General features: G+C 39.7%; 1 non-coding gene across 1 annotated transcript; it reads left to right on the top strand.

The window, feature by feature from the left end:
• Nucleotides 1–5,969: 5,969 nt before the first annotated feature.
• Nucleotides 5,970–6,043, top strand: TRNAI-GAU. Its single transcript has one exon. It is a non-coding gene; the product is annotated as a tRNA-Ile (tRNA).
• The last annotated feature ends 2,527 nt before the right edge of the window (nt 6,044–8,570 follow it).

Here is an 8,570-nt window from a genome sequence, read left to right as displayed (position 1 = left end):
ATGGAGATGAGGGCTGTGTCTGTTTGGCTCACTACATATCTCCAATGCATGGCACAAAATCTGGCATACAATAAGCACTCAATAAATATATGGTAAATGATAAAAACAAATAAAAAAGTGGACATTTCAAATGGCAAAATTACACCCATAATTATGTATGCATCGTGGAAACTCCTGAGAAACCTTCCAGATCTCAGATTCCCCTGTTCTGTGAAAGATGTTGATGGGTTTCAAATGTAAAAAGAACTACTGGATAAATAGAAAACTGAACCCCAAACTGAAATCATTTACCACACAGGCTGCAGGAAGCTAGAAATGATGGTGGTGTTGATTCAAACTGTGTCCTGCCAGTCTTCTTTGATTCCCCTTCGCCAACTAGGGTGTTGGAAAAAAATCAGGTAGAATATCATCAAGTCAGGGGCAAGGCAGCCTTGAAGGGAGAGTGGAAGGGGAGAGAACAGCTCTGCCCAGTTACGCTTTGAGGATGTGGCTGTCCATGGACTGTGTCTGTAGGTGTGCCCATCAAGAAACAAGATTAATTTGACAAATATACTTAAACAATAGTGTCTAACATTTGTATAGTGCTTGACAGTTTGCAAAAGAGCTTTCATGTCCCTGACCTAATTTGATTTTCATAACAGCTTGTGAATAATGGACATTATGAACATCCCATTAAAGATAAGCAAACAGGGGCTCCACTAGGCAGGGGCCTGACCGAGGCCCACAGCCCTCAAGGGGCACAGCCCTGGCCCAGTTCCAGAGGTTATGGTCCCCCCCAGATGTCTGCAACCTCATGTATACGCCCTTGAGGGAGAGCCTCTCTGAGGGCAGCTCTCGGTCACTTCTGACATGGGTGCCCCTCGTGGCAATTTCTGAGTTGTCCAAGAAAACCAGTTATGCCTGACTTGGCACCAAAATCTTGTTACCCAGCTTAATCATTACCTTATTCACTGGGCTTAAATGGCTCCTGGCAACTTTGGCCTGTTTCAAAAAATCAAATCCTCTCTAAAAGGTAGAAACTTTGCCCAAACCAAGGATATTCAAAAGAATGGAATATATAGAAAAAATCCTGAAAAATGTTCACCAAATATTAATGATGGACTTATAGGTGCTTTAAAAAAATCTTTTAATTTTGTTCATTTCTGCTATTTGAAATCTCTGTAATAATCCATGTTTCAGTAATGAGAAGCAGTAGAAAGAGATTTCTTAAATAAAGATAAAGGCAGAGGCTGGTCAGTTAGCTCACTTGGTTAGAGAAGTGCTGATAACACCAACATCATGGGTTCAGATCCCCATACAGGCCAGATGCCAAAGAAAAAGAAGAAAAATTCTGGAAGCGAAGAGGCCAAAATATTAACAGCAGCTAATTCTGAGTTGTGGGTACAGATGACTGTCATTTTCTTTTTTGTACTCTCCTTCAACTCCTTAACAATCTTCTGAGTACCATGGAAGCATCATGGAATAAGTGGAAAGCTTTCCAAGGGGCTTCACTTAAAAAGGCTGTCATTTTCTTTTTTGTACTCTCCTTCAACTCCTTAACAATCTTTTGAGTACCATGGAAGCATCATGGAATAAGTGGAAAGCTTTCCAAGGGGCTTCACTTAAAAAGGGACCACACTCACTTGGCTGTGCACATACCAGCGTGTTGGTTTAAAATAAATCAGCAGGTTAGTTTATGCCTCATTCATAACCCAATTGTCCAGTTGTGCCCTTCACTCCTGGAGGCATAGCATGGCCCAGCTATCTCAAATGTGTAGGCAAAGACTCTTTGTCCATCTGCTATTAAAGTGCTAGAGGCAGCCATGTATGGTTCAGCAGCAAAGGCGAGGATAAACCTGCTTCTTCCTTTCTTCCACCTTCCCCCTTAGCAGTCCAGAAAACTCTGGTTTATGTCCTTTGAGTGTGTAGCATAGATTAGTCTCTTGGTGATGCATTCCACACTCTTAAGGTTAATAAATGACTCTGAAGAAAAGCAACTCATTTATCCTGGGCTTCTGAATGACCCTTTGTTCAGTCAGTAAGAAAATATTGTGCTGTGGTGCTTTCAAACAAGGAATTTGCCTTACTACCCAGTTGCCAAGTGTCCAGTTAGGGTACAAGGTCTTTTCTTAGTCACTTTCATTCCAAGGACTCCTTAGCATCCAAGAGAGATCTTTTTTTGGCTGAATTCTAGCCTTTAGAGTCTAGATGGTAAAGAGTTCCTATACAGTCCAAGTACAAAGTGAACCACAACTGGATTGACCCCAATAGCAGTACACCTTTCCCTATTGGGCCAGAGTTAGTACTCAGATGTGTCCAGCATGTGGCATTAGGTGGTTCCCTGAGGTTTATGAACATTCTGAACTAAGAAAGAACTAAGTAATGTTGCGTCTTCATCCTCTTGTCTGAGCCATATAAGTGAGAGACTGCACAGAGTTAGTACAATGGTCTGGAATTGGGGTTAGGAGAACTGGGTTCTATTCCAGCTCTGCAATTGCTTGTCTATCCCCACCCTGACCCCCAAGATACCATAAAAGCCACTGTGGCATATTTTTAAAGAAGTTCTGATGAAAAAAAAAGTTTTTTTTTAAAGACAACACAAATCAAAGGCTTTAATGAGAAAAATGGATATTCTCCATTAAACAATGTTCAAATGAATACTGTAGGAAGAAAAAAAGAAAACAGGGCCATAAAGTAGAATCAACAAATCTAAAAGAGCAAATGACAGAATCTGGCACAGAGATCAGAGGGACAAAGGGATAGGAAATAGTAAGCAATAATAATAGTAAAAACCCAGGCACTTCCAGAAGTCACCTTGGAGTTTTCTAGAAAAGCCCCTGACACAGGGTCAAGTGTTGAGCTAAGTGTGGGCAGACAACGCACCAATATGGGTCCAGAACAAATGGCAAAGCCTGGTCAGGAGAAACAACCATGTAGAAGAAGTGAGAAAGATATTTCAAATGGAGGGCTTGTGCCTCTTAGAAACACCACACTTGATTTAGTCAGGAGCCAACCTGAGCAAGTGTTTCCAGAATATCCTTCGCTTCTCTTTGCTATGGTCACCGGAGTGGCAGATAAAAATCAGTGCTGATTTTAGTAATTCAGATGGGTGTTTTTGACACCGTCTTAGCAAGTTTACCCAAATAGTAAAAAATTATATAGAAGGGTCTAGATTGCTTATAGGCAATATGTTAGCCACAGGGTCAGGTGACTATCAAAGAAGTAGGTTGTTAGCAAGGACCCGGAGGACTAAGATCCATGTCACATTCAGCCTTGGCCCAGACTTCATATGGATATAGTGCCAAGTATGTATATTTCAGTCTTAGAGAGGGGACCCAGATAAGCTGGTTTATATCCAGAGAAGGCAAACTGGACAACAAAAGCTTGGAAATGAAGCCAGGAGGAGGAAACAATTATGGGATGTAATCCTGGAGCAAAAATCTCTAGGACACTATTGGGGTCATCAAGATGCTGAAAGAGGTCTTAGTGTTTTTCTAGGTGGGTATGGACAGTAGGACTGAGCAGACAGGCAGGAATTCCAGGGAGATAGATTATGGTATGATGTAAGGAAGAATTTTCCAACCATCAGATCTATACAGCAATGCACTAAATTTCCAACATGCACAAAAAAATTGTTCTATTACAACAACTAGGACTATGCAACAGTGGAAATACATGTGAGGGTGTAAACGTGTTCACAAAGAGGCTGGATGATGAGGTGTGAGGGAGTCTGAGAGGGCACATGGCCCTGGTTAAATGCGGACATGAGATATGCATGTACCACTAAAAGAATCTGCAATTCTAAGAGCTATCTTGAACTTATATTGTATCTTTCTTTCTTGTAACTTAAAGTAATTTTACCTCTAGTCTCATGAGAGTCAATGAATCACAGAGCAATGAAGTAACTTGCTTAAAAATTCTTAGTAGAAAATCTGGGATCAAAACTCCTCCTAGGGAAATAATTCTCATTGGTTTCTATACACTTATACATGTGAAGCTACTTGAGTTTACCCAGAGGTAAGATTCTCTATAAACCCAAGCCAAGCTTTTTAGATTTTATAAATACTCATATGGAGATACAGATTTGTATGTTTTAATACAAGTCAATAAATTCAATCAAATGGTCCTAATGATAAATATGTAAAAAAAAGCCGATGAATGTAGTTACCCTGGCTGACCTGTGGCAAGTTGCTCCTGCTGTATGGACTGGGCTGGACCTGTGAGGACCACCTCTATGGCTCCTTTTAGCTCTGATATGTTGTACATGAACTACCAAAGCCAGAGGCTGCTTTAGGACATGCTGTCCTAGTGAGTGAGCAGGACAGGGAAGTGGCTGCAGCAGGTATGGAGGCAGAATGGAGAACTTATTTCCTTCCTATTTTTTTTCGGTTGTTTAGTCATGCTGTTGAGTAAAAACCCAATGTCAAAAGCATCATATAATTCCAGTCCCACTGCGGAGTTAGTGGTTGGCCTTTGGCTCTGCCTGACATGTCTGGTATGTTTTCCATCCATCAGGGCATCGGTTGTTTAGTCATGCTGTTGAGTAAAAACCCAATGTCAAAAGCATCATATAATTCCAGTCCCACTGCAGAGTTAGTGGTTGGCCTTTGGCTCTGCCTGACATGTCTGGTATGTTTTCCATCCATCAGGGCCATGGCCCCAACTTCTTCCTTGTGTGACTCTCCCCGTCTCACCTCTGCTTTCTCGCTGCCCCTGGGCCCAAGTCGTAGCGTCTCTGGCAGGGACTGCAGCTTCTGAAGTGAATGAATGTAACCCTGAGCACTGACCACTTACAGTACCTCCCCTCTTCTTTACTACTTTAAGAATAAATCTAGTTCATCTGCTTAATATGAAACCTGCATTAAGTCTCCTACTTCCTGAGGCTAGAGTTTCTGGTATGTTCAGCACTTACTGTCTTACTTGGCAGACGCCCATCTCTATGTGGAACAAATCTGCACAAGGAATTGCCTCTTGAGTGGCCATCCTGCCATTCCCCTCCCAGAAGATGCACAGGTGTCACTGTCATCCTTCTCCTTTAAGGTCCTCGTGGGATGCAAACTGAAGAGTCAGCCCCACCTGATGTATTTGCTTTTATCTGGTCCCCCTTCTTACTTTCCCATGTGTTCCTTCCATTGTTCTGTCCCAAATCTCCCATTTTTCATGTGTCTCCCCTCTTTTCCATTCTCCCTTGTTTGGAGGTGGCCATCTGTCATCTGCAGGGGTGGCATTCATGGTCACTCTTGGCAGCTTTCTTCCTTCTCAGACACTTTCATCTTCTGTCCTTTCCTCTGAATTGTGTCCACTGTTGGGATGTTTTCAGTAGACAGCATTAGGACAGTGTTTTTCAAAGTGTGACTCCAGAACCAGCAGCATCAGCATCACCTGGGAACTTCTTAGAAATGAAAACTTTCAGACCTCTTGAGTCATAAACTCTGGGGCTGGGCCCAACAATGTGTAATTCTGAAACCCACCCACTTTTGAGAACTACTGCATCAGGAGGTGGTTTTTCAGCTGGGAACTCAGAACTACCCAAATCCTGCCCTTGAGGTTTCAGAGGAAAATGCATGAACTGAGAATATTAGCTGGGGCTCGAAACCCTAATGTCAAACTCTAGTGACTGAGGGTGAATCACGTGGAGGATCCTTTTCCTCTACTATGTTAGTCTAGGTACCCTAGATCGAAGGCATGCAATCTTTCCTCTTTCTCCAAGGCTAAACTTGAAGCTAGCTCTTCCCAATCAAATATAAGAAAAGTGTGCTCCAAGATACATGACAATTCAGTGCTGGAGGGAAAGAGGCAGAACATGCATTCCACACGGTCTAGGACTCCAGGGGCCAGCTCAGCAGTCTTAGATTCCTGTTGCCAAGGGGGAGAAGAGCATTTGATAAAATTCAACATCCACTCATGGGGAGACCTTAGCAAGCTAGGAGCATTAGAGAACATCATTAATGTCATAAAGGGTGACTATTAGAAAAACTTATGCCAGGGCTGGCTGGTTAGCTCAGTTGGTTAGAGCTTGGTGCTGATAACACCAAGGTCCAAGGTTCGATCCCTGTACCAGCCAGCTGCCAAAAAACAAAAACAAAACTTAAAAAAAAAAAATTTATGCCAAACACACTGATGAATTGTTAAAAGCCTTCCTTTTAAAATCAGGAACAAGACAAGAATGCTCCATTGTCACTTCTCTTTAACATTTTCCCAGACATTTAGCCAGTTTAGTAACATAACAAAAAGATATCAAATGTGTAAAGTTTAGAAAAGAAAAATAAAATGATTATTAATTACAGACATCATGATAATCTAAAATCTACACTCAAATAATTAGAATTTATTAAAAAAAATTTAGCAAAGTTGCCAGATATATAGTATATAAAAGTCATTTGCATTTCCATTAATCATCAATAACAGAAATATATACTCTGTAAAGAGATACTACTTATAATAGTAATAAAATTAAGCTTCTCAAGAATAAAATGGACCAAAGATGTGCAAGAACTTTATGGAGAAAAGTTCAAACATTGTTGAAAGACATTAAAGGAAATCTAAATAAATGGAGAGCTCTCCTATGTTCATGGATAGGAAGATTCAATATTGTCAGGATGTCAGTTCTCCCCAAATTTGTCTATAGATTCACTGCAATTCCAATTTAAAAATCTCGACAGTGTGTTGTGTGTGTGTGTTGCATGCACAACACTTGACTAGTTGATTCTTAAAAGTTATATGGACAAGCAAAGGGCTAAGAATAGTAGGTACTCCTGAAGAAAAAGAACATGGAAGGGAGACTCGCTCCACCCGCTGCCAAAATGTAATATTCTGCTGGAATAATTGAGACAGATGATAATGGCAGGGAGACAAACAGTACAAAACAGAGAGTCCAGAAACAGCCTCGCACATACAAGGAACCTTGATAACTGACAGATGGTGCTGTGTATTGGTGCGAGAAAGGGCAGGCAATTCAATAACAGTGTTAGGACAATTAATTGTCCATGTGAAAAAAACGAGCTTGGACCTGTACTTATGTCATACACAAAAATCTACTGCAAATGGCTTGAAGATTTAAATGTGATAAGCAAAATTTTTTTAAAATTTAGAAGAAAATGTAGGAGAATGTCTTTTTAACCTCAGGTATGGAATGATTTCTTAAACAAATTTAAAAAGCCACAAGAAACATAAGGAAAAATGATAAGTTCAATTACATTAAATTAAGAACTACTGTTCATAAAAAGATACTATAAAGTAAAAAGATGGACCACAAACTGGAAGGGGACAGTTGTAGCAATGTAACTGAAAAAGATTAGTATCCAGAATATACAGCATTCCTATCGAAAGAAAAATAGAAACCTCCCCCGGAAACACAACAGGCAAAAGACATCAACAGACATTTCATAAAGAAAAAAAAATATATGAATAGACAAAGAAAAGAAGCATATAGTTGTTGGTAATCAAATTAAAACTACAATAATTTGGCTGTGATACAACTGTTGGTAAGGATGTGCTTAAATGAGCACTCTCTTGCACTAATAGAGGAAGTTGAACTTGGTAAAATTACTTCAGAAATCCATTTTGCCTTATCTAAAAAACATGAAGATGTGCATATGTTAAGCCCCACACTTTTGCTCCTAGTAAGCCCCACACTTTTGCTCCTAGTTGTAATTCCCTAGAGACTCCTGCCCATGTGCACAAAAAGTTCATAACAGCAGGAAACTGCAAATACTAATTGCTTCACTGATAGAAGACATAAATTTTGATATACCCACACAGTGAAATCCTATACAGCAGTGAAATGAATGAACCACGGCTATAGTCATTAACATGGATTGCTCTCACAAAAACATTTTTTTTCAACAAAGCACATTGAGAAGAATGTAAAGAGCATGATTCCATCTGTACAACACTCAAAACAATGCAACAATAAACAATATTGTTTAGGGATACAAGTGTTTTCTGGTGTAATATAATAGATGTATTTAAAAAAAACCCTTACATTCTGCAATACCATGCATTAAAAGTAATGGAGATTATGGACTATTTTTTAATGAAAAAAAAAAAAAGCAGGAAAAAAATCCTACCTAACTTTGTAACCAGAATATTAATAAAACCAATAAAAATCCTAATAAAAACACTAGGATAATTACAAGACACATTACACTCTTAATAAGCATAAGAATTTATCTTATAGAAAAGAGGAAGATAACTTCTTAGGAGAAGGTTTAAGGAAGTATTGTCAAAGCTGCCTTAGGACAAAATATCCCCAAATAAGGAAGAATGTGTAATAAGCACTTCCAAGACAGAGTACAAGGCCAAAGTGAGCCAAGAAAAGGGACTTGCAGGGATGAGCTTCATATACAGAAGTTCACAGCTTGCTGCATTCGGCTGTGTTAGTGTGGTCTGCAGTCAGCTGTGGTTCCTTGGTGGTACAGAATATATATGTGTTGGGAAAAATCTTGTACAAACAATGTGGCTTCTATATATAGTGACACGATTCCTTTATTTACTGATTGTATATAACCTACCATGCATTACAGTAACACAAGTTGTAGCATAATGAACTGAACATATATATGACATAAAACTATAAAGCAGGGCACGTG

The sequence above is a fragment of the Galeopterus variegatus genome, unplaced genomic scaffold, assembly GCF_000696425.1.
Source record: "Galeopterus variegatus unplaced genomic scaffold, G_variegatus-3.0.2 Scaffold6692, whole genome shotgun sequence".
NCBI lineage: Eukaryota > Metazoa > Chordata > Mammalia > Dermoptera > Cynocephalidae > Galeopterus > Galeopterus variegatus.
Note: the sequence above shows the minus strand (reverse complement) of the source record. Positions and strands in the feature narration are given on the sequence as shown.